Raw genomic sequence first — 27,513 nt, 5'->3', positions numbered from 1 at the left:
AAGGAGCTCCATGTGACATGGAGATCGACACCGGGTCTGCCCTGTCCATCGTGTCATGGAGCACCATCAAAAGACTGGTACCCAGAGTGTCCAAAAGGCAACTCGACTCTCACCGCATACACCTGAGAGACTACCAGGGAAACGACGTTCCCGTGGTAGGCGTTGGCCGGTTCCGGATCGCCTTCAAGGAGTTTTCGGGCCTGCTCCGGTTGGTGGTGGTCGAAGGTCAGCGGCCAAGCCTCCTAGGGCTAGACTGGTTTGATGCCCTCGGCCTGGAAGTCACCGGCATCAACTGCATCTCTAACGCAGAGACTGAGGGTCTGGTCAAAGACTTTGCCGAGGTTTTTGACGGCACCTTGGGCCAATATACAGGTACGCCCATCTCCTTTAGCCTGGATCCACAAGTCGCCCCCATCAAGCTAAAGCCACGCCGGGTTCCCTTTGCTCTCAAGGCTAAGGTGGACGAACAACTGGACAAACTGATCGCCCAAGGAGTTTTGGAGCCGGTTGACCACGCAAAGTGGGAAACCCCCATCGTCACGCCTGTCAAGCCAGATGGGTCGGTGAGAATCTGCGCTGACTACAAGTGCACGATCAACAAGGCACTTCAGCAGCACGCTTATCCGGTTCCTGTTGTCCAACACCTGCTGCATTCCCTGGGTGAGGGTAAGGTCTTCGCTAAGCTGGACCTTGCCCAAGCCTATCAACAACTGCCAGTCGATGATGCCACTGCTGAAGCCCAGACGATCGTCACCCACCGGGGGGCATTCCGTTGCCGCCGGTTGCAGTTCGGGGTGAGTGTGGCTCCTGGCATCTTCCAAGGCCTTATGGAGCGTCTCCTGCAAGGGCTTCCGGGCGTGGTACCATATTTTGATGACGTCTTGGTGTCTGCAGACTCACACCAGCAGCTGTTCGAGCGCCTCCGTGCCGTGCTGACCAGGTTCCAGGAGGCCGGGCTCAAGGTAAAAAGGGAGAAGTGCCAGATCGCCGTTCCACAGGTAGAGTTCCTGGGCTATCTTATCGATGCCTCCGGTCTTCATCCAACCACATCCAAGATCCGCGCTATCCAGCAGGCCCCCACTCCAAAGAACAAAACGGAGTTGCAGGCGTTCCTGGGGCTGCTGAACTTTTATAACATGTTCCTGCCCCACAAAGCCACAGTGGCTGAGCCTCTTCACCGACTCCTTAGCACTAAGACGCCTTGGGCCTGGGGTCATCGGGAGACGGCGGCTTTCAACGCGGTCAAGGCTCTCCTTTCTTCGGACAGTGTGCTGGTACAGTACAGTGAATCCAGGCCACTGGTCCTTGCCTGCGACGCCTCACCTTTTGGCATCGGGGCTGTCCTTAGTCACCGTTTTCCAGATGGAAGAGAAGCACCGCTCGCCTACTTTTCCAGGACACTATCTCCGACGGAACGGAATTACAGCCAGCTCGACAAGGAGGCATTGGCACTTGTGGCTGGAGTGAAGAGGTTTCATGAATACCTCTATGGCAGGACTTTTGACCTCATCACTGACCACAAGCCACTCCTGGGCCTCCTCGCCGGTGATCGTCCAACTCCACCGGTCCTCTCACCACGCATGCTGCGATGGACTGTTTTCCTGGCTGCCTACCACTACCGGCTCATCCACCGCCCGGGGAAATCGATGGGCCATGCCGACGCCCTCAGCCGTTGCCCTCTTCCAGCATTTGTGGAAGACCCGGCTCCAGCTTCATCGCTCCTTCTGATTGAGGATCTTCCGGCAGCGCCTGTGTCGGCTGCCACTGTGGCCTCCGCATCTGCCCAGGATCGCACCATCAGCCGGGTGCTCAACTGGGTGTGGAGGGGGTGGCCACAAGGGCCCTTTGCATCGGAGTTCCAGCCCTTCGCAACCAGACAACATGAACTCTCAGCTCATCGCGGCTGTCTGCTGTGGGGAGACCGCGTCGTGATTCCCCAGGGACTCCGTCAGCGCGTCCTGGAGGCTCTGCACGTTGGCCACCCGGGAATTGTCAAAATGAAGGCGTTGGCTCGGTGTTACGTCTGGTGGCCTAATATGGACGATGCCATCACTGCCTGGGTGTCCGCCTGTCAAGCGTGCCAGGAGTCGAGGCCTGCACCACCGGCAGCTAAGGGATACACGTGGGAGACGCCAAAGACACCCTGGTCGAGGGTGCACATCGATCTGGCTGGCCCCTTTCACGGCCGGACCTTTATGGTAGTGGTGGACGCCTATTCCAAATGGCTGGAGGTCGCCCTGATGCCCTCCACCACTACCGAAGCTGTCATCCGGGTGCTGCGAGGCCTGTTTGCAACGCATGGGTGTCCTGATGTCCTTGTCTCTGACAACGGCCCGCAGTTCACATCAGGCACGTTTGAGCGGTATCTTTTGGGACTGGGCATCCGCCATGCCCTAACGGCACCCTTTCATCCATCCAGCAACGGGCAAGCGGAAAGAATGGTGCGCTCGACAAAAGAGGCACTGGCGCGCCTGGACCGGGGAGACTGGCATGAGCGGGTCGCCGAATACTTGTTCGCGCAACACATCACCCCTCATGCGGCCACAGGGAGGAGTCCTGCGGAACTGCTTATGGGCCGCCGCCTCAGGTCACCGCTCGACCGGCTACACCCAGACTTTGCCGTGGCTGAACCCCCAGGCTGTGCCAACGCACCACGGTCATTTGTCCCAGGAAACCAGGTCTTTGCCCGGAACTATGTGGGGGACATCCCTTGGGTGCCAGCCACAGTAGTGGGAGTCACTGGACCTCGCTCGTACCAGGTGGCACTCGAAGACGGGCGCTTGTGGCGACGGCACATAGACCAACTTAGGCGCAGGGTTGGGGACTTGGACACTACCGAGATGCCCCCAACTGCGCTTGCGGCTCCAGAAGAGACACGTACAGATGGCGAGGCTCCACCTACACCTCCCTCGCAAACTGCCAGCGTGGAGCCGAACCAAGCCGTCTCAGAACAGACTCAGACCACTCCACTTGCGGAGGCTCCACTCACAGCAGCGGATCCAGGGGAGTTGGTTCCAACGCCACCTAGGGTCGCACCACAGCCTCAGCGAGAACTGTGTGGCCCTCCGGACTTGGCTACCAGTCCCCGGCGGTCTGGCAGAGTTTCCAAGCGCCCAACTCATTTAAAGGACTATGTTGTTGGACAGGTATCACTGTTGGTCTAAGTATGGGAAATGTAACCGATATGCTTTTGTGCCTAATTGAACCATTACGCGTAGTGCTGTATATAAGGAAACCATTACGATTGTAACTAACGCCTTATCTCGGTGGGGAGGGGTGTTATGTAGTGTAGTTTCACCCTGGGCCAACAGGGGGATACTGTATATAGTTTTCACTCAGGTCTGTAGATAGTTTTCACTCAGGTCCGCGGCAGTTATTTTAGGCGGGAACTCTGGACTGTTGTGGTTACAATGTGACAGCCGGCTGCCTATAAATACAGGCCGGCTGAGCTGTTCACTGCCAGTTCTATTCCAGCTTACCAGAATAAAGAGCTACTTGAAGAAATCGCTGTGCCGGCTGCTATGTCAACCCACGACTTAACACATACAGCTTTTGAAGCCATTTGTACAGATGCCAATAGGTCTTCCAACTGTTGGAAGGTGAAGGGTTTTCCTCTGCAGAACGTGTTCCGGACAGAGTATAAACTCCCCCCCCTACCCCTTATACTGACTATATTTAGATGGATCACAAACCTATGGATGGCCTATGAATGGGAGTAAAGGAAAACTATCATGAATTAGTTTCTAAACCCAGAATTCCCATACTTTAAGTGAGGATCAAGAAAGGAATTTCTTAACCCAAGGGTATATTCTTTCAAGACAAACAGAAATGAAAAAGCCCTGATAGTGGTATAGTGTGTACACAGCTCTACTGCAACCCAATTTATTCAACTGGTTAAAGCTTTACTAAATTTATATGAGTCTTGGTTAAAGTAGGCAACCCAGCGTGCTCCAGATAGAGCTGTGTTTTGTTAGGTTCAGGGCGATCTGTTGAATAAAGATTATTATAAAAATCAGCAAACACTTGACAAGTGTCATCAGACTTGTAACTTAACTCCCCACTGATACTCTGAAATTGTGTGACTTGGTTCCTAGCTTGTTTCTTGCATAAAGATCTAGCAAACAGCCTAGAACTTTTATTGTTGTTTTGAATTACAAGAAAATCTACAACAGCCAGTTCACTTCTCTTACCCGTTAATTTGTGGTATATTTTAGCACTGCCAGTTCATTTGTGTTCCCTCTCTAAGACCCCAATACTAAACAACAGCTGCTTACAAACGGCCTCCCTTATTTTCTTTAACCCAGAAGAGATTTTGACACAACTCCCTCTCAGCGTGGCTTTCATCAAATCCCACAATAGGCTAATGTACATTTCTAGGAGGTTATTAAACTGAAAAAAACAATCAAGGTATTTCCCCAATTGCTCTAGCTTGCCATTGTGAGAAAGGATCCTGTACTATCAGCAGGGCTTTTCTTATGTTATTTCTGTCATAGCTAGTATTCAAGACAACTTAACAAAATACATAAAAACATGAGGATAACTCCTAAAACAGGAGAAAGGAAAGAAAAAAGAAAAAAGGCCAGCCTAAGGCTATGAGGTTCCTTGGTTGAAACCCCAAAGTCTTTGACAGGTCCAGTAAACAGCATTGCCAAAACAGGCCAAGATGATCTCTGGAGATGCTTGAGGAATTCTGGCCTTGTGAACTCTGATACACATTGACCTGATCTTCACTCAACTCAGGTTAATGTGTGGACTGCAGTTCAGTTATCCACTACACTTCCATAATATTCTGATGCAATTCACAGCTAAAAGAATTGATCAAAATGAATTTACAGTGTGCTGTGCATTGAAGGAGAATTACATGAAAATGATGGATCGGTGGTACTTAACACCTGTAAAATTAGCAAAGATGTATAGAACTGCTTCAAATGTTTGTTGGAAATGCAAGGAGAAAGGCGGCACATTTTACCGTGCAAGAATACAAAAGCATTCTGGGAAATGATTTACAATGAGTCAAAAAAAAAAGTTTAATGTTTGGGGGAAAACAGAAGCTTTTTTACTAGGCATTTTAGGTCCAGAGAGGAGCAGAAATGACTATTTATGTGTGCAACAACAGCAGCACGAATACTAATGGCCCAGAGATAGAAAGAAGACAAAGTACTGACCAGAGATGATGGACTATGCCAAAGTGGTGAAATTGACCGGGAAAATCAGAAGCCAGGAAGAGAAGAACTTTAATAAGGAATGAGAAAAATTTATAATGTATTTAAGAGAACACTGTAAACAACTAAAAACTTTGGCAGGATTTGAGTAATGCTTGTAATGTACAACCCCCCCCCAAACTATGGTAAAAATGGATTTTTTTAAAAAATAAATAGAGAAAATAAGGGAAGCAGTTGAAAAAAGATTGCTATGGTAACCATGGAAGGGAGGGGGAGAGTCAAAGGATTCAGGGAATCTTAAATGACAATGTTGGTGTTTAATGTTTGAATTTAAATTTGTTATGTAAAACTTAATAAAAATATATTTTAAAAATAGAACTGATCAAAATATGCATGGGGGGAATACCTATTAAGCAATGCATAAGATACATGGAGTTAAACGCAATTTTTTGTGTGCATATATACTTCACAGATTATTGAAAAAAGGGGCTGCCTCGTTCAGAGTTGTGGCTGAACACACAGGAAACTCTCATGGAACAGTGTTAAGAGTGATTTGCCTATCCTTGGCAGGCCCTCATTTTAATTGCTGAGGTTTGGCTTTTTAATTCAACTCTGTTAGGTGGTCCATTCTTTTTGGTAAACAGCTGTTTCAGGTTAGAAGCCTGCCTGTAAGCAAGGGAAGGTGGCTCTCCTTCCTCCTCTGAGGGCAATTCATTTTTATAAGACTTGCTAAGTGTGAAGGCATCAGTGGAGTTTGACTTTTACATGGTGGGTTCGGGAATGTGGCTGCACCAAGCCAAGAAAGATGTCAGAGATGCATTCATCTGCACCATGTACAAGTAAGGTAAAGGTAAAGGTACCCCTGCCCGTACGGGCCAGTCTTGACAGACTCTAGGGTTGTGCGCCCATCTCACTCTAGAGGCGGGGGCCCAGCGCTGTCCGGAGACACTTCCGGGTCACGTGGCCAGCGTGACATTGCTGCTCTGGCGAGCCAGAGCCGCACACGGAAACGCCGTTTACCTTCCTGCTAGTAAGCGGTCCCTATTTATCTACTTGCACCCGGAGGTGCTTTCGAACTGCTAGGTTGGCAGGCGCTGGGACCGAACAACAGGAGCGCACCCCACCGCGGGGATTCGAACCGCCGACCTTTCGATCGGCAAGCCCTAGGCGCTGAGGCTTTTACCCACAGCGCCACCCGCGTCCCTCCCCATGTACAAGTAGTAAAGAGTAAATTTTAAGGGAGGTGTTTAGCACAAGGAGCATGTAAGTTTTGGGGGCTCTCCCCAGGGAATTCTGCCTGAGACCAAATCTACAAACTTTTAAGTAACAACTCAAGGATCTTGGGGTTGGGGGATGATATTACTTATTCAACACAAGCAGCTTTTACTAATGAGTTTGTTGTAGCAGGTTTTTATTTGTTATTATGAAGTGCCACAAAATCAGCAGTAACTGTACACAAATATAAAGTGATGCAGACTCATAAGTCTAAATCTGGGGTTGGACATTTTGCTACATGAGATGACAAGATGTTGCCTCCTCCCATTCCATGTACAGAAACTTTCAGGACCCTGCACTGCACCTGAGTGCAACACAATGTCTTAGGACAGGCTCTGTGGCATCTAACTCTTTGCTCCCACCCCCTACACCTGGTGCCTAAGGTGGCTGTCTCACTCTGCCTAAAGGTAGGGCCATCCCTGTCTAAATCAAAACAAGTTACACTAGGGAGAGACGGTGAGGTATTCAGGGGGAAGCCAATGAAAGGAGGTGTTTTAGGATTCACTTATGGAGGAAATGGTGTCAGGAAGAGAAAGGTTCCAGTGGCAGGACAGATAGGGTAACAGATTTCACTTGGCACCATTACAGCAATGGGCTTCAACCATTTCAGACCTGGGACACACCTTTAAGCCAAACATTAATTTCTTATTTTTTTAAAAAAATAATATATCTGTATGGTAGTAGCGCTGCTCTTGAGACTAAGTGTTGATCGGGCCATCATGACCTGGTAGTTCGTCCAGACCCACTACCTGAAGACCAATGCCCTGGAATGAAGATTCTGGGGAGGAATGAATAAGAGAAAATAAAAAGGGGAATGATGATGCAATGTTGAGGAGGAGAAGGTAAGAGTGAAGAGTGGATAGAAGAAAGCTTGTCCAATAAATCTTCAGCAAAAGCCCATGAGGGGAAAAACAGGAGTGGGATGCAGAAGCTCGTCTAGGAAAAAAAAAACACTTTAAAGAGATGCTTACAAAAATGAGGATGCAAGGTATGACTGAGGCAGAAAGCATGAAACAGAAAGTGGGAGAAAGAATAAGCCTGAAATTTGAGTAAGTAGGAGAATTATGAGGGCCCCTCTAGATTTACTGAGCATTCATTTTTACTTGGTTGCACAAATCTTATATGGAGGTTGGACTATAACTTTACTGAACTTTCATTCTGATTTGTTTGTGAAGCAGTCATATGGCAATAACCATTCATCCTGATATACTTGTAGGTTGTTTACACAACTTCCCATCAATCATTCCTTCCATCTACACTTTTCACTATGTTATCCTGTCATTTTCCTAAATACCAGAAGTAAATTTTCTTTTTAAAGTGGATTTGTTTAGCTAGGGTGACAGAGTTCTTTAAACTACTTTAATTGCACGACAGAATCCCTTCCACGAGATACTGACAGTCTTTAGTATCTAATAAACTAATAAACTTTAATTTTATTGCTATGTATGTTTTGAAGAGCAAGTATAAGAATGGAGATAATGAACTACTGGCCAAGAACCAAGGTAGAAGGGAAGTAAGAGAGATGTGACTGAAGAATAGTAAAGTGAGATAGACAGCATTGGAAAGAATGAGGAATTCTCAAAGTCCACAGAGGAAGAAGAGAACACAGATCAGAAAGGGAAAGTGAGCAAGCAGGTACCCCAGCGGAAAATAACACCTGCTCACTGAAGCAATACTTCCCTCCTGTGAGATACAAATCCTAGAAGAGGTAAAGGTGAGGCTGAACTCACTCTTTTAATAGTCTCTGTGTAGCGTTTTTGCTGACAGGGTTTCAGACATGTTTTTTCTCAGCCTTACCTGGAGACAAGATGCCTAATATTAAACCCAGGGTCTCCTGTATGCACAGGAGATTCTCTACCAACCCTCTTTCCCTAGGTGCAAGATCTTGTCTGGAAATTGAATCCAAATTAGACCCAAATAACGGACCAACATACCAAACAGAACAAATAAATATTTTGAGATGAAACCATTTTGCTATAGAAACCTTTTCTTCTTCTTTTGGTATCTGATCATTTATGGCTATTTTTTATTTTAAGTTATTGTTGCATGTCATATGCTTTCTAACATAACAAAAATATATATTAATGCAACCATGTTAAAACAGTTTAAAGAGGGAAAAGAACAAAAACTATGCTACAAAAAAAGAAGAAAAATGGGGGGGGCAGTAGAAGCTCATTATGAGAAGGAGGAAAGAAATTCTAGCTTTGAACTTCAAGCTCAAAGTAGCTTTTTAAAAGAAAGTATAATGTCTCGTAAAATGATATTTCAAGTTTTGGGAATGACTGGCAATTTCTGATTATTCTAAGGCACAGGAAAACTAGTTTAGCATTTCCAGTCCCTGAAGGCCAGATCTGTTAAGGGAACGAAGCAGTCTGCAAGAGTTCACAAACTTAGCTTCCTGTTGAGATCATGGCGAAAGTGTTACCTGTTTTTCTCTAGGATATTCCCCATCTGTGGGCTAAATAACCCAACCAGAAGAGACGAAGCTATCACTTGAATGCTTTCTTGGTAAGTGTTACGGTACATGTTTTCTTTGTAAACTAGCACTTTTCCCGGAAAAGAAGTATTTCTTTACTAATTGAGGAAATAACTTGTGCTTAGCTGAAAACCCAATTAAAAATGTTTAGATCAAAATCAACCGATACCTAAGTCCACCTCTTAAGATAAAATGCATGTGGAAAAGGCAACGGAAGTCTTATAAAAATATATAAAAGGATAAAAGTGACAGGTTTGGACAGACTGACTGCCAAATATTACGAATTAACTGCAATTTGTTTGATCTGAAAAAAATAGTTATAAATTCCCAAGTTTCACTTTGCAACCAAACAAAGATTAAATAAGGAATCCTCCACCCCCACCAAACATTAAACCACTAGGTGGCAGGCTTCATTGACTAGCGGATCCGATGGTTGCATTGCAAAGAGCAAGACAGTGGGAAAGAGAATGGGATTCCCCTCTCTACAGTGGATAAATGTTAAACCTGATGCCTGTGTTGTTCAGTGCTGAGGTTTCCCTAATGCATCTCCATGGCTGCTGCTGGTCTGAGTTAATAGCTTGCCAGGTCTCTAGCAAAAGGGTGGAATTCAAGGCAGCAAATGTTGCCTGGTATTGCTCCAAAAGGTTAATTGACCATGAGAAGGAGAAAAATCAAAGGCCGGCCTGACGCTAAGCTTCCTTGAATGTCAAACTCACTTTCCACATTAGGAGAAGATAATTGATCCTGCTAAAGCTGCTCCAGCCAGCTGTAGGTGCTTGTTCTTGATGTGGCAGTGGAAGAGAAAGGAAGGCTAAATGGTTAGAGGGACTAGTTTCAGTCTGCAAAGCACTGAACAGATTGGGCCCAAAATAGAGTATGCTCTAACCGTGAGAAAATTACACATTGTGTGAAAGAGCTTAACAAATGGAACTTGATGCCACAGCACGTGATGATGCCAGTGGCTTAGATATCTGTAAGAGGTAGTGAAGCATAGTGGTTAGAGTATCACACTAGGAAAAGAGAGACCAAGGTTCAAATCCCCACTCTGCTATGCAGCCCACTGTTAGTTCACTATCTCTCAGTCTAAACCTACCTCATAGGGTTGTTATGAAGATAAGATGGGAAGGGGGAGAAGAACTTGTGCCACCTTGAGTTCCTTGGAGGAGATGAAGTATAAAACAAGTTTCTTGCTTTTGTAAAATAAAAACAAACTGTATTTTTGTAATTAGCTGCTGGCTGAAAACACACACAAGGAAAAAAGCTGCAATACAATGAAAACTAGATAACCGTAAAACAAATTATAAACATTTGCACTGACTTTCTATTTTAAAAACTTGTGATGTTTTACGGTGGTTTGCATTCCATATATATTTCACCATGACTTTAGTTTGGGCAGTTGTGCCAATGTCATACCTTAATCATCCATTCATTTTTTTGTGGGATTTTTGTATATTTTTTATAATCTTCTACCATTCCATCCAATTCACCCAATAACACTGGAGGGTATTAGGATTAGGCGGAGGGGTCCATCTGCTGCAAAGCCTTCTGCTGTGCCTCCTGAAAGGAAAGGTGGTTGAGAAGCTACCACCATCAATGTTCCCATCAGCAGTAGTCAGTATAGGGCCCTAAAACAGAGTAGGGTGAATTGAGTAGGCCCTAAATTGGAGTAGGGTGGAACAGAGCATGCCATGCTCCAAAACAGGAATCCTCAAGTGCACAGTCCTTCTGTGGCAGCAACCCCAAGAAAATGGATTCATTCCTTGGTCTTTCTCATGTGATTCCGCTGACACCAGAGCCCACATCTCCACTACTCTGAGGAGACATCTCTGGCACTGGATTCCTATGACTGGACCACAGGCTTCTTGGAGGATCAGGAATTTCCCCATAAAGCAGTTCCTACAGCTTGAAACCTTAGTGCAGGCTTCCTCAAACTCGGCCCTCCAGATGTTTTTGGCCTACAACGCCCATGATCCCTAGCTAGCAGGACCAGTGGTCAGGGATGATGGGAATTGTAGTCTCAAAACATCTGGAGGGCCAAGTTTGAGGAAGCCTACCTTAGTGCCTAGAAAAAGCTAACAGTTGCATAAAAATGTGTTGGCCCTTTAATTGGCCAGATGCAACACTCAGGACATCGGGTTTGACAAACTAGTCCAGACTATAAAGCCCTTCTAGCTGTTCCAAGACACTGCCAGTGAGAGCCAGTGTGGTGTAGTGGTTAAGAGCGGTAGTCTCATAATCTGGGGAACCAGGTTCGCGTCCCCACTCCTCCACATGCAGCTGCTGGGTGACCTTGGGGTAGTCACACTTCTTTGAAGTCTCTCAGCCCCACTCACCTCACAGAATGTTTGTTGTGGGGGAGGAAGGGAAAGGAGAATTTGAGCTTTGAGACTCCTTTGGATAGTGATAAAGCGGGATGTCAAATCCAAACTTTTCTTCTCTTCTACTGCTGAGACAACTTGTATTTTCTTTCCCAGTGGCAAGACCACTAATTTATCTATGGGGTTTATCCATTTATCCATGGGCATGGGCTCATCTGTTACCTATTCCAGAACTCCAGGCCTAGTAATCTCTACCTTGCTTGGGCCATCACCTCATTATATTTCACAAGTGGTGCATTGTCCACGCTAGCATTGACGAATAGCGATCTGAACAAAATCAAAGCTGTAAATCAAACCAATTTAGTCTTCTAGCAACTTTACTGAGGTTTCAAAGCATACCAGTTGCACATCAAGATCAAATGAGAAGTCACTCAAGAGAAACAACACTTTCAGGCGTAAGAAACTGATTATAATGATAATGCAAAGGTTCTGAGGGTTCTCCGTTCCAACAGGAAGCATGCTGGCTGCAAAGGAATTGCAGAATCCAAAGCTTCTGTACACCTCTGAGAGGGGCCCCAACCAGGAAATGGCCCCACTGGCTGGTGCAGGGCGGCGGTTGTGGCTCTGCTGCTCTGGCCACCAGCCCCCCCCCCCCCCCGCTCTGTTTCAAGGTCCATTTATTGTATTTTATGCGCAGGGATTTCTCTCCTGCTATTCAACTGTAAAAGGGTTTCTAGGGCAGGAAACAATTAAAAGCCAACAATTTAAAACAATAGCAATTTAAAACCGCTTAAAAACTGTGGGCCATTAGAAGATGTTGTTGCGGAGAGAATTCTTATTTCATTAGGGAGATTCAAACAAATGGACCATTCTTACACTGAGCTAGATATTAACCACAAGGAAAACAAAGTATCTTTTAAGTTTAAGGACAAATGGAACTTTTGATTTCAAAAAGCAGCTATAGCAGGTATGAAGGGTTAAAACCTATTCTCCTATATCATAGTCCCATTCTGCATCACACACACACACACACACACACACACCCCGATGCTATTTAATATAATGAACCTGGAGGTGGATACCGTGTGATATGCAGCAATGAGGGTTGCTCGTCCATCAGCTTCTTAAAATGGGTGGGGCAGATTTTGGCCATATCCACACTGTTTGGGTGGTCTGCTACTGGAAGCTGAGACTTCTGAACCCAATGCATTATTTTAACCATATCTCTTTCTTTAGACCATGTGTTGATTAATTTCATTTGTGGTTATAGAAAGGGTCATTTTATGATACACGGTGGGCTTTATGATATTTTCTAATTTTATTATGTTTCCTTGAATTATGTATAATTATATAGCATAAAATGTGAAGCCAATTCTGCACTATTGGGGAGGCAGCATATAAATTTAATCAGTCCATGTGGACATTGAGGATTCTATTTTCTTATTAAGCTTAAAGAAAATGCATACATACCCCAAGTGTCATTCTTTGAAAAGTGGTATGTGGTGCCCAGTTTCCCCAAAACATATTGGCGGAGCAGCAGGGACAACCAGGGTTCAGCAACTGGGCGAACACTCTAACATTTGACCATTTAAAATGTTTGCATTCTCCACAACAGCACAACCGTCTGCCAAATCACTTTAAAATTTGGATTTTTTAAAAAAATCCAAGCTATAATAACACTTTGAATTCAGTCCTGAAATACTAACAATTTCAAGAAGTCTTAAGTTTAATGCACACTTAGAAATTACTGTGGTCTTTTGCCCTCTTCCACCTCCACATGTCGAATCAGGGTTGGCTTCTGTATTGTATGGGCCTTATGCATGGCATCTCACCTGGCAAGCCTGTGAACCCACAACCTACAGACTGCCCTGGGCGTCAGGCAGCCCCAGCAATCACTTGCCACTAATCCCTCTATCCTATATAAGACTTTGCTTTGGGTGCAGAAGAGGGACCTTCGCACACACAGCTGGGAAGAAGAGGGAAGAGGTGATGGCAGCATTGCTGATGGAGGAAGTGGGGTCGTAGTTGAGGAGAGGGGCAGAAGCAAGAGAGCAATGTTGGACCATTAGCAGCTACCTGACTCTGCTGCCTGACACTACTGGGGTGTCCCCAGGACAAACCTGCTCTGCCTCTACTGCTGGAGGCAGTATGACTCTTGATTACATCTTGAAATGTACCCCTGCCCACGAAATCATCCGAAGCCATAATGGAGACAGACAGTCATTTGCCAGGAAGAGGTACAAGAAAATCTTGACTGTCCCCAGCAAAGAGGAGATCACTGGCACACATGCAAAGATGGCTAGCCATCAGGAATTACACATAAGGTAGGAAGTTGGGCACTATACAGCAGCACATTGGAAAACTTACAAACCAGACTGAAAACACTATTACTTGGAAGTAAGTCCCACTGACTTCAATGGGATTGCAGCATGTCTGACTTGAATATATATACTTTTAAAAAAACAATTAACCACAGCACTCTGGAATACTGAAGTGTAGGCCATTTACAATTGTCTCTCCTGGACTCTGTTGCCTGAGCTCTCCCCAATGGGATCCTAGCCCCTGGCTTACACCCAGCTTGCTAGAGGTGGCATTGCAAACTCAGCTATTTATGGCAATGCACAGTGCAGTCTGCCGACAGCAGGCCTATTTACTAACCACAACAATTCAGTACATCTCCCTTGGCCGGCTCAGCGTCTCAGACCTTGGGGTTTGGGTCTGAAAGGCATGCTATAAGAGCATGGATTGACGCTGTCACTTGGATCCTGGTCTTAATCAGCCAATGGGCCAAAATGATTTTTATTTTTTTTAAATGAAACAAGGTCATTTTAGCTAACAGCATCATTTCTTCCATTTGTAGGAAAACAGAGAAGGGGACAGCTCTGCTTTAGGAGGCTACAGAGTGTAGGGACCTTGGAAAATAGGAACATGCCTTATATCATTGGTCCATTTATATAGCTTAGTCATGCCTACACTGACTGGCAGCTGCTCTTCAGAATTCCAGACAGGAATGTTTCCCAAGCCTACCTGGAGATGTCAGGGATTGAACTAGGGAACTTATGCATTCAAAGCATGTGCAATGCCACTAAGCTACAGACCCTCACTTGCCTGATTGTGGAAGAGACAGAAACTTGAGTTTATCTGTGGAATGTAATTGCTGCTTGGTTAATTTATTACAATATTTTTTTGCCACCTTTCATTGCACATTGGCCTACTTTGCAGTGGACAGTCATTTATTTCAAGGGCTGTCAGAAAATAGAATAATAGAATTGTAGTGTTGGAAGGGACCCCAAGGTTCATTCTAGTCCAACCCCCTGCAATGCAGGAATATAAAGCTGGCCCATTTGGGGATTAAACCTGCAATTTTGGCATTATCAGCACCACGCTCTAACCAAACGAGCTACAAAAGTTAACAGTTCTCTGTTTGAAGGATCCTACCAGGATTCAGTTTGTTGGTCCTCATCCAGCCCACTACAGTGGTACCTCGGGTTAAGAACTTAATTCGTTCTGGAGGTCTGTTCTTAACCTGAAACTGTTCTTAACCTGAAGCACCACTTTAGCTAATGGGGCCTCCTGCTGCCGCTGCTGCACGATTTCCGTTCTTATCCTGAAGCAAAGTTCTTAACCCGAGGTAATATTTCTAGGTTAGCGGAGTCTGTAACCTGAAGCGTATGTAACCCGAGGTACCACTGTACTGCATTCTGGCACTGTTTCAAGACATTCACAGCTTCTCTCTTGATTCCGATATAACAACGAAATATCCAGAATCTACTAATGACTGCTTCCAGTGCCTTCACATAGATAGCGAACAGCGCTGGGAATAAAATAGTGCCTTGCAGCATCCCACAGTACAACAGCAATGGGACAGATATACAACCCCCCAACGTTATTCTCTGAACCAGGCCTTCTAGGTAGGAGCGTTACCACTGCAACAGAGTGCCACCAACTTCCAACTCACAATCTATATTATAAAGAGAAAAATCCTAGAGTGCCACCAACTTCCAACTCACAATCTATATTATAAAGAGGAAAATCCTATATTATTTTGTTCCAAGGTTCCAATTCCAAGTTATTAATACTAGGTGCAGTGACAAATGTGGAAAACATTCTTGAATTTGGTGAAGCTTTAACAGCAGGGCAAGATCTGAAAGTTAGCAGAGATAGACAAAACATACAAGTTTTGTTCGCAGCCGCAGGTGACAATGCAACAAAGACTTGCATGCTAAGGACTGTTTTCCTAGCCTGTTCCAAACCCACAAGTTGAAGCAACAAGAGCAGCACAATGGTTTCAGTCAAGGAATGGCTGGACAGTTGTGGTTTGGCCTCCCTTCTGTCTCTTCCAGGTGCATTTTCCAGCACTCTTTGATACAGTATATTTTATAAATAAACATAATTGTGTTTATCCCCGGACCTCATTAGGATGCACTGTCTGTGTTTCTGGGCCAGGGACAATGTTTTTGGAGTGGGTGTTAAGGACACATTCTTTCAAACATTATGCTTGGGACGTGCAGCTAAACTGTTTGCAGATTCCAGACTGAAAACGGAGGAGCTACAATAGCAAGGAAGAAGCGGAACAAAATGCTGGGTTGGATTGGACCTCAGCCACAAGGGCTCAGATTAAAAAGGAGTTAGAAATATCTCAAAACAAGGTTTTATTTGGCTGAAAGCCACCTAGGAAAACACCCCACGGGTTAGCTGAGTTGGAGTTACTGTGGCATTCAAGGTGTAACCACAGTGTGTGAGAGAGATGGAGGTTACATTCCATACTTCTGTGTTTAACCTGCTACAGCGTACCTTTCGGAAGACGGTTATGAAAACACCTGGTTCTGTGGGACAGAGCAAACAATTACATTCATTCCTATGGGGGGGGAGTACAGCCTAAACCAGCCCCCATCAACCTAGTGCCCCCAGCTGTCTGGATCTGATGGGAGTTGTAGTCCGCAAAACATCGGGAGGACACCAGGTTGGTGAAGGCTAGCATACACTTTGAGATTTGGATAAAATCCACATATCACCGTTGACTCTAGTTAGTCCAGCTTTATCTTCAACAACCAAACTAAGGCGGGCACATTATAACTATCCCATGTTGCTGCAGTGGAGACCACCACCCCTTCCATACACCTGCCACTGTAATTATGGATGCTTTGCTAGTAATGACAACAACTTAACATTTACACGGCCTAGCTCAAAATGTGCAAAACACTCCACATACTAATAATTGCTACAGCAGTCCTGAGATGTAAGGTCAGTGCAGAAAAGTGGTTAGAATGTCAGACTGGGGCTGCGGAGACCTGTATTTAAATCCCCACTCAATTATTAAGCTTGCTGGGTTCAACTCTCAGCTGAAACTACATCACAGGGTGAGGATAAAATGGGGAGAGGAATGTAGGCCAGCACACCTAATGGAGCAAGTTATGCATTTCCAAAAAAAGAAGACAAACTGTTGATGAGCAACTTCAAAGCTCCCGCTCTCACTTTTTATAGTTCCTTTTCTTTAAACCAGACTTGGATAGAGGACTGTCTTATGACACATGGCCACCCAGTGATACCCAAAACTGGCTGCCTAAGGCAACTGTCTCATTCCGCCTAACGATAGAGCCAGTCCTCTAAGAGGGAAGTCCTATACTTTTCTCACCGAAACTTTTTTTAAAAAAATAGTAATTAAAAAGCAAATTTTCTTCCAGTGGAGATTGCTTCTGCTCATGGAGCCCCACTGAAGAAAATCAGCTTTCAAACGTAGACAAGAAAGGGTTTCGCTGTCATAGCCCCTCCCCTCTGTTGTCCATATTGTGCTTTTAAACACCTGAGCCCTCACCCTGCTTATAGGGATTCTGCAGTGACCTGAGACAGATGGTTCTAGGGCCACTGCATCTGCCTTGGCCCTTAAGTTGCTACGCTACAGCTCTGCAGCATACAATTCATTTTATTTTAAGTCAACATTGCACTAGGCAGCATACAAAACAACCGAATGCCTCAATCTTCGCCCACAGAACTGATAATTTCTGTTAGATGGAGCATGCAACAATCTTCTTCAGATCAAGTTGCCATACGACTCCTGACCAGCAATTCCAAACAATATGAGTAACCCATGACCAATCTTGTAGGAATGAACATTATATATTCCTTCAAAACCACAAGAATTTGAGTTTTTTGCAAGAGCTGGTTCTTTTTTGCTATTTCCACGCAAAACACTTAAAAGCAATTAGGAACATGCCTCATGCCATTTGTGCTTTGTGTGAACCATGTTAAGGCTGGATAGAATAAGAAAGTGAAATAAAAGTTCCCACCCATGTAGGTTATATATTCACGTTATGCGCTAATTTAGGAAAAGCCAACTGAAACCTCCTATGTGAAAACACTCTTAGAGGAGCTTTAGAAGAACAAACAACTTCTGTTCCCCCCATCACAATACTTTCCTTCTTAGCAAGTTTTCTCATAAGTCAACCAGCCAGTCAGTTTCCATGGGAAGCAGAGACAGCAGGTTGCAGCCCATGCTAGACCTACTAAGAGTACATCCAAGGACATTAAGGAATATTATTAAGTCCATTAATTTTAATGGGTCTACTCTGAGTAGCACTTAGCATAGTACAACCCAGAGACTGACTACAAAGGATGAATGTATGCACTCTGCTGGATCAGGCCAAAGATCCATCTAGTCCTGTTCTCACAGTGGCAAAGCAGGTGCCCACAAACCTGAGTACAACAACCTTGAGTCTCCCCATTTGTACCGTAGGTCCCAGCAACTGGTATACAGACACACACTGCTTCTGGCAAGGGGGTGTAGCACATAACCATAAGGGCTAGTAATAACTGAGTAACAATCCTCCATGAATTTTTTTTATTCCCCTTTTAAAGATATCAAAGTTGGTGGCCATCCCTACATCTTCTAGTAACTAATTCCAACTATATGTGAAGAAATACTTCCTTTTGTCTGTCGTGAATCTTCTAACATTCAGCTTCATTGCCTTCTAGTATAAAGAGAGAAGAAGATGGAAGGGGAGTGGGAGAGTGAGAGGAGTGTTTAGTTCAGTCTTTAGATTGATTATTATAGTTCCATAAGAACTACACAAAGGTTATGAACAGATAACATCATTAATTGTGCTTGATTGTCATAATAGTGACAAACAACAAGGACATATGGCATGTTAGGGACTAACAACTCTATTATGGCATTGGCTTTTGTAAACTAAAATCCCATTTCATCACATGCATGTTTTATCCTTGGGTGGGGAAACTGAAAACAGTGGGGTCAGAAAGACTATGACAATTCTGTTTGGAAAAAATGCAGTTTTGTACTATGGAAAGCGCAAAAGAAGTTATTGACAGTTCTATTTCTGTTGGGAATTTCCATGCTCAGTTTTCTTTCAAGTGGTTAAGAATGTAGCTTAAACCAATACTTGGACCAAATATAGTAGACAGAGAACTCCTAGTGGAAAGGAAAGGATTTTCCACTACTTAAGACAAATAGAAATAAAACTACTTTGGAAGCTACAGAGGGAATAGCATATTACATAAATTCAATTTTTGAGAATTTTAGTAAGAATTTTCCTTCCAAAGTTTGCTTCAGGATTGTTCCAATCACCCCTGCTCCTAAAAAAATAAAGTTGTGTGTGTATGCCTAGCTAACATACTATCTGGTGATATCACTGCAATATTGTATTCTGAAAAGCAGCAAGCTTCTTTTACGTTACAGCAGAGGAGAATGTTCGCACTGTTTCTTCCCCATGTGTTTCTAGTGCATGTCAGGTCATACATTAAGAGGAAATGGTTTTCACTGTAGTGGTGAGTAAGCGTGGGTGAACAGGAGACACTGGAATGGTTTTAATTTCTTTACAGACTGACTTTCATGTTCTCGGTAGTTGATAAGCAGAACTTGCTCCAGCATATTCCCTCCCTCCATGGCTCTACAATATAAATGCATTCATTACTATCAACTGGTTTTATTATCTGGGCAAAGCTATAAAGACCTCCCCCACTACCACCATCCCTTTAGAGTTTGCAAGCTGCATAGGTTGTGGTTAATAATGCAAGGCCATCAATAATGGCATCTGTGAGCCATCTGTCTGCTTAAAGCAACTCCAACTTTGCTCTTTAGAGGGGGAGGAAATAGGAAGAAAAAGTTTATTTATACTTAGAGCCTTGGACAATGGCAAAATGTCTTCCGAGCCATGTGCTGGATAGCTTTGGCTTCACTGCTAGTTTGGAGTCGCCATCCACACACACCCATGAATACAGGAACCCCCACTTTTTCCCACTTGTGCTGTCAAATAAATGAAGCATTGCATCAATCAGTCCATAAACCCTATGCAACGGGAATGGCCCCATGCTCTGTCCTTAGACCTTTATACCATCTGGCTTCCACAGTGATGGTGGGGTTCAGATAACCATTGCTGCGTTGAAAGGAACAGTGCTATGCTTCATGGACAGTCTAAAAGGCAGGTCTGTGTGCACTCTGTGCTTAAATATATATATATTAAAATTCTGCACCAAGAAAAATATGGATTTTGCCAGCTGTATAAATTATACAAATTGAGAAAAATCTGTATAATTTATTCTGGTTGTGCTTGTCATGGGGAGGGTCAAGAAGTTATTCAAGGCAATGAAGCCCCACCCCAATCATTGGAGGGTCTTATTTGTCCACTCTTCTGACTTCTATTTTAGTAGGCACTGCCTGTACCCTTTCCAGGATATCTTTGCTGCCATAGGACTAGAAACACACAGAGAGAAGAAAACAAAACAAAGCTGAGATTCTTAAGAATTCTACACCCAATGCAGGATTCTGCTGTCCCTCAAAAATGCAGCATACAAAAAGCTCTGGCTTAAAAATAAAGAAGTAAAACCCAGAATAGCTTTGTATGGGTAATCAGCAGGCAAAGTTCATACCAAAAATCGTGACAGCAAGAAATGGAAATGCATCCCAATAAAGCAAATAATACAGTCTATGTTGGTCACATGTATAAGCTGCTGGATGCTGCCCAGCAAAGTGCATTCCATTACACATTTCAGTTCCTGCTGATAAAGAAGCTTTCAGATGAATTACTCATCTCTAGTTATTTGAGATCCATTATAGCTACTAGCACTGAGTAATTCATCTGGAAGAGCTATTAAAGTTATCCTTCATTAGCAGTCTGTGGTTTTTTCCTATTGTTGGTTTGATCACATTATTTTATCTTTTGCTATGGCTGGAATCCTTTATGTTCATTCTCTCTCTCTCTCTATATATATATATTCCCTAACGGGCATTTAAGCAGAGGTTAAGGTTAAAACAGGAACAAGCAGATCTGAAAACTATTATCTTTCCAGAATTAAAATAAATACTGTGGCATTTTAAAGAGTAACAAATTTATTGACTTTAAGGTATTACAATATTTCTTTTGCCTCTTGCTGTAACAGGTACCACAGCATTGCTCCCCATCAGTGGTGTAGTGGAAAGGGTGCCTATCTCTGGGATATTCTTTCAGAACAGGAAGGAGTGTTGATGTCATCTGATGGAGCAGCAGTGCAACTGACAGTCTCTCTGGCAAGTGAATGAGGCTTTGAGAATTTTTTGAGAATTAATCAAGCAGAGGTTGGATACGTCTTTCCTTTTCTTTGATGCAGTTCCTACTTCATACAAGGAGTTAAAAGGTAACACTTCTCTGAAATATTGTTTGCATTTCTAATTAAGAGCTAAAGATTGCATTTCAGGTAATGGAAGATATCTTGCTAAAGCACACTGTGTTTTACAGTTTGAACCCATACAGTCAGAAGTAAGCACCACTGAGCAGAGGTGGAGTGTATGTTATTGCTACCTGGGCAGTGTGCACAGGAAGCCTGCTGCAGCCGCACCAGCCGAGCCCTCGCTGCTGCTTCAAAGTCACAGTGACAAGGCTTGGGATATTTCTCCAGGCCATAAACAAAATTCACTTAAACAGTTTTGCTCACTTCATGTAGGGGTTTTCTTTGCCACTCAGAGCATATACAGCACTACTGAAAGGCAAATAGTCACAGCAGCACAGCTGGACCAACAGCCTGCACTCATATTATCTCTGGGGGATAATATCAAGTTAAGGATATGCTGAATCCTACCAAGAACTAGACTCGCCAAAATGATTTTTTGCTTCCTTCAAAATTCCGAAAATGCTTCACCCATGCCAGGACCCCTGACTGCATCATGAATTTTTGCTCTGGGTGAAATCAGCGGCAATGTCATCTAATCTTAAAACTAAAAGCAGGGGAGGTGGATGTGTGGCAAAACAGACACCCTAACTTTTACAACCCCAGGTTCAGGTAGGTAGCCATATTGGGCTGATGCAGTTGAAATATATATATAAAAATCGTCCAGTAGCACCTTAGAGACCAACTAAGTTTGTTCTTGGTATAAGCCAGGCTTCCTCAACCTCAAACCTCAAGATGTTTTTGACCTATAACTCCCATGATCCTTAGCTACCAGGACCAGTGGTCAGAGATGATGGAAATTGTAGTCTCAAAACATCTGGAGGACAGAGGTTGAGGAAGCCTGGTAGAAGCTTTCATGTGCATGCACCCTTCTTCAGATACACACAACCCCATTTGATTTTACAACCCCATTTGATCTTTGCATCCTGCAGCCATGTAGACGCAGAAATTGTTTCAAGTACGGAATGGAGAGTCTCCAGCCAATGATTCAGTGTTCCTTTCGTTAGGTCTAAATCGCTCCTCCCTCCCAACGTTCTTCAGTGTCTGCCATGTCTAAAAACATAAATATATTCATGAGCTCCATCTCTGGAAAAGGTACTCTAGTTCGGAAAATAAATTCCATATGAAATTTGCTGTGGTACAATGGAGCTTGGCATCTGATGCCATAAGGAAGCTTTTCTTCTCAACTACCCCCCACCCCCACCAAAGCCGTTGCCAATGTTCCCTCCAGCTTCAACACATGCCTGGACCCAGCTGTAGAGAACATGGAAGGAAGTTAACTCTCTGTAATGCCCAGGGTTTTTTTTCCATAGGCAGTCCAGGGGATTAAACTGTGAAGCAACGAATGTGCAAAAGAGAGAAAGTTCATTTTGCATCTTCAACTTTAAATACGTAGAGTCGCAAAATTGTGTTTCAAGGCAGATGAGGTGAAAAATAATGTGCTTTCTCTGAAAACAATCTCTCACCACTTCTTGGTAAAAAGTCATGGATCTCTGTACCCAAAAGTGCCACCACACAAAACCAGTGGTGTAGCGTGGGTTGTCAGCACCCGGGGCAAGGCAAGTAATTTGCGCCCCCTAACCTGTGGTAGGGGCAGAGAGCTGTGAGTGCGAGCGCGCGCCCCCCCAGATGTTGTGCGGACGGCCCCCCTGCACCCCCCACGCTATGCCACTGCACAAAACCACTTTCTCTCTCCTCTGACACCCCCTCAAAGGAGAAGGGGAAACACACACATAGCTCCTTTTGCTGAAGCTGGGGGAGGTGGCGGCAGGGGGCAACGATGAGAGAAAAAGAAACTTGTTTATGCTTCTTTTAATATCTCCCTTCTGTTTTACATTTACAGTCTTTTCAAAAGATACGGCACAGGCTTTGCCAAGATTCCTAAAGAGATATCCTGAGAAATGTAGACCGGTTTCCCAACCAAAATTCAAAGAAAACAAATGTCAGGCCAGCAATTGATATGAAATAGTTTAAAAATGAGAAAAAGCTGCCTCTGAGCTAGGTTTACATTAAACTACATTTCTGCAACAAGAGGGAGGGGAGACTCAAAAGAATTTCTCTCAGCCAGGGAAGAAAGAGAACCTGGGCAGGGTGGAAAAGGCTTATGTTACCTGCTGCCAGTGAGGTGTCCAAAAACTGCTTGGTGAGCGGGGTGCCGGGAGAGTAGAAGCCTTGTTACTTTCTGCTACAATAAACCTGGACATAACTGGAGGTGGGGAAGTGCTGAAAAGATAACCTTTTGAATTTGAGCCAGTCCCATACAGAAGTACGAAACTATTTACCAGCCCATAATAAATTTTAACAGCCTGCCTGCTTGCTTTTACTTGCTTGGCACAATGAAAAATATTACTGGGTAATAGCTGATCTGGAAATTTTCTGGAACTGACTCCAATACATAAATGGCCAACAAGCAGGGGTGCCAACTTGAGTAAAATATTTGGAGAGGGGGAGGCAGGTAAGCCCTCCCCTACATAATCGATCACAATATGCGGCACACACCCCCCCATATGAATGGCAATGTCCATCAACTTTGGGTGCCCCCAGAGTTTTATGGGGGGGGCGGTGAAGGGACCTTAGCTGCTAGGAGTTGGCTCCTATGCTAGCAAGCCAGTGAGGGCTGGGCGTAAGATAAGCCATAGGTGTGCAATCTGTGGCCCTACATAAAGTTGTTGAATTCCAATTCCCATCAGCCCCAGCCAGCATTCAGGAATGATGGGAGTTGTAGTTAGGTAACAGCTGGAAGGCCACAGGTTTCCCACCTTTTGATAAAGCACCTCATGGCAGAGAACAGATAGTGAAGCAAACTAATTCAGGAGAGTTCCTGAGGGTAGATGGTCAGTTTGGAGTTCACAAAGTTCTTATCAGTCAAAGGCTTGAAGCATGGATGAGTAACCTATGATCCTCCAGGTGTTATGGAGCTCCTACTCCCATCCGTCCTAGCCAACATGGCCAATGGTCAGGGATGATGGGAGTTGCAGTCTAGCTTCAGGTTCCCATCCCTGGCTTACAGAGAAGATGTTCTGCAATATCAAGACTGTTGGTGCATAAAGTTCAGGTCTTTTTTTTTTTTAAAAAAATTACTTTTGTCATCAACAACTTTAAAACCTCCATAAAGTATCTGCATGTTTAAGGAGGAAAATGAAAAGCTGGTAGATCGGATTTCAGACCAAGTGAGAAGAAGGTCAACTGACAGAAGAAGTCTGCAGCAGAACTTCAGCAGAAACCAGGACTGAGGAGGCCTTCAGAAAAATTGTTGTCCAATGGATCCCAGGTGGCTGGTGGTTCCATCTTCGTATTCCCAAAATACAATGCCTCAGAATTTCCATTGTTTATATAATAGCAGCATTCCATATTTATATAGCAGCTGCCATTCTTTTTTTGGGAGAAAATCCCACACATCAGTGCTATGGAATGACAGGACCTTCATGGAATTGTTTCATATTTGGGGGGAACTAAGATGGTGGCTGAAGCTAGAGCCACTGGAACCCAGAAGGCATCCCTATTGCAAGAGGACAACAGCAACTGCCTTAGGATGCCAGATAGTGACAACTGGCCTGGATCAAACAACCTTTCAGCTTAACTAAACATGTTGGGGGATGCCTGGCTATCTCCAACCACTCCCCACTGCTAAAATTTAGTACAAGACACGTATAACAGGATGTCATTCTGCTCAGTGTTGCCCAGCTCCCTTGCAAATTAATTCAAGTGGTGTATGGAAGGCTAAATGCATTGACATCATATTACATGTTTCTTGAACTAGGTATTACCAGGAGAGTTGCATACTGGTGGCACATTACCTGAGGGAGATGTGATTGGAAGCTAACATCCACCATAATGCCTTGTTAGCCTCCCCTTTCTTTAGCGAATAGTACACAACACTTCCAGAGCCAGTTATATGGCTTATAAAGCATACGCCCGCCCCCACATCATCTCTTTAGGTGGGGGGTCACATGCTTTATTACCTCCCTTCATCCCTCATTCATTAATCCTATTCCCTCTCTCCTCCGCCACCACCCCCCTGCTTCCATGGAGACATTTCAATGATCACACGTCCCTTAATCCCCATCACCGCACTGTAGACAGAAACCCTTTTATTTCCTACTGTATATGCCATGGGTCTTTTCCTTTCACAGATGTGGTGTGATAGATTTAAATATTCAAGGAGCTTATGAACCTCTAGTTTGTTCAGTAGGTGTGTTTCATCCTCACAGATCTCACGAGTCAGATATTAGCAGTCATGAACCAGTCAGGTCTCTTAGAGGCCACCTTTTGCTGTGTGCTCAGCACCAACACATTCCTGGAGCTGGTTTAGGCTCCCCCCCCACACACCCTACTTTCATATACTGCTCCAGGATTTTCAGGCAGATATACAGTGGTACCTCGGGTTAAGTACTTAATTCGTTCTGGAGGTCCGTTCTTAACCTGAAACTGTTCTTAACCTGAAGCACCACTTTAGCTAATGGGGCCTCCCGCTGCTGCCGGAACACAATTTCTGTTCTCAACCTGAAGCAAAGTTCTTAACCCAAGGTACTATTTCTGGGTTAGTGGAGTCTGTAACCTGAAGTGTATGTACTGTAACCTGAAGCATATGTAACCTGAGGTACCACTGTACACTCATTTTAGGCACTTTAAGAGGACAAATCCTTAAAAAAAACTATTCTGGAATTATGTAATAAGGCAACTATTTGCAAAGTTAGATCATAATATTGAACAAACGCATTAGGAGAAATAGATTACTAGAAGAATGTACAACCAATTAGATTCTACTGCTGATATCACATGGTCCATCTAACTACTTAAACCATGATTAAGGAGTAGCTGCAGATCAGGATGCAAAACCATGACTTTGCAAACCATGGTCTGCACCTAGCAAACCCGTTTCCCCATCTCCCCAGTCTTTATGCTCACGGATTAGCAAACAGAACTTGCTAGAATTTTTGAAATATAAAAAATAAATACATAAAAGTCCAGTAGCACTTTAGAGACGAACTAAGTTTGTTCTAAACTCCAGAGGCAGGTCTTAGCTTTCTTTTAATGTTCAGGATTGTAACCAGGGTTAGCACTAAACATGTTTAACCATGTCTGCACACGACTGGACCAGTATGGTCTGCACCTATTTTAAGGTATTACTGATGCCACAGGGAAAAAATATTAAGAAGTATGTAACTAATGAGGAAATGATAGTATTTGACCAAAACTGCTCCAACTACCAATATTTTTTAGCAGGGCTACAACCATTAGTTAGGCAGTAAGGGCAAATTTTATTTTGTGAGGCAATTAGTTACAGGCAATTAACATAGGACACTTAATTGTATTAAAATTCTCTAATTGTTTGGCAACTATAGTTTTGAGTCAGATCACACACAAAAGGAAAAGACCGCCTACCCCCAGCTGTATGTATTTTATTTACTATCCCATTAATGTAACTTCAGAACCGTGAGTTATATATAGTCAACTAACTTTTACTCAGAGTCAACCCATTGAAATGAATGGACCTAGGTTGGTCATGGTAATTAAATTTAATGGATCTACTCTGAATATAACCCAGCATATCTTTTTAGTAAACACTTCTCTATCAGTAGGGTAGTTAGATCTATTACTACAATGCTAGTCTAGTTTAATAACATCTTTCATCAACAAACTATAGTTTCTCAGACTGGAAATGCATTGTAAGCCTACATACTCCGTGCTCCCCTTTGCACCTCTCCTCGTCTATTTTAATACATGATGTCCTGGTTTGTTAAAAGCACAGCTTGCTATTTTGTCCAAGCTGGGTAACTGGCTTGAGCACTTCTTACAAAAAGATTTCAGATCAGGATCAAATCACACAAGGGAAGAAGTCAAGAATGTATGCCTCTTAACAGTTGTTCACTTCTATGTGGAGCAGCTTTCCCCAGCCTGATGCTGTCCAGACTACAACTCCAATAATCTCTGAACAATAGCCATGATGATTGGGGCTGATGGGAGTTGTAGTCCAAAACAACTGGAAAACGGCAGGTTAGGGAAAGCTATTTTAGTTACCCTTAGCTCTAACCTACCATGTAGACAACAGCATCTTGATTTTATATACAGTGGTACCTCGGGTTAAGTACTTAATTCATTCCGGAGATCCGTTCTTAACCTGAATCTGTTCTTAACCTGAAGCGCCACTTTAGCTAATGGGGGCCTCCTGCTGCCGCTGGGCCACAGGAGCACAATTTCTGTTCTCATCCTGAAGCAAAGTTATTAACCCGAGATACTGGTGCTGGAGAAGACTCTTGAGAGTCCCATGGACTGCAAGAAGATCAAACGCATCCATTCTTAAGGAAATCAGCCCTGAGTGCTCACTGGAAGGACAGATCGTGAAGCTGAGGCTCCAGTACTTTGGCCACCTCATGAGAAGAGAAGACTCCCTGGAGAAGACCCTGATGCTGGGAAAGATGGAGGGCACAAGGAGAAGGGGGCGACAGAGGACAAGATGGTTGGATAGTGTTTTCGAGGTTACCAGCATGAGTTTGACCAAACTGCGGGAGGTAGTGGAGGACAGAGGTGCCTGGCGTGCTCTGATCCATGGGGTCACGAAGAGTCGGACACGACTAAACGACTAAACAACAACAACTATTTCTGGGTTAGCGGAGTTTGTAAC

The 27,513-nt window shown here is 44.1% G+C and overlaps 1 protein-coding gene across 2 annotated transcripts in view; it reads right to left on the bottom strand.

Moving 5' to 3' along the window:
* COL8A2 (collagen type VIII alpha 2 chain) overlaps positions 1 to 27,513 on the bottom strand; it is a 146,514-nt gene that overhangs the window by 43,373 nt on the left and 75,628 nt on the right. The gene's annotated exons all lie outside the window — the stretch shown is intronic.

This window comes from Podarcis muralis, chromosome 7 (genome assembly GCF_964188315.1).
Source record: "Podarcis muralis chromosome 7, rPodMur119.hap1.1, whole genome shotgun sequence".
Lineage (NCBI taxonomy): Eukaryota > Metazoa > Chordata > Lepidosauria > Squamata > Lacertidae > Podarcis > Podarcis muralis.
Note: the sequence above shows the minus strand (reverse complement) of the source record. Positions and strands in the feature narration are given on the sequence as shown.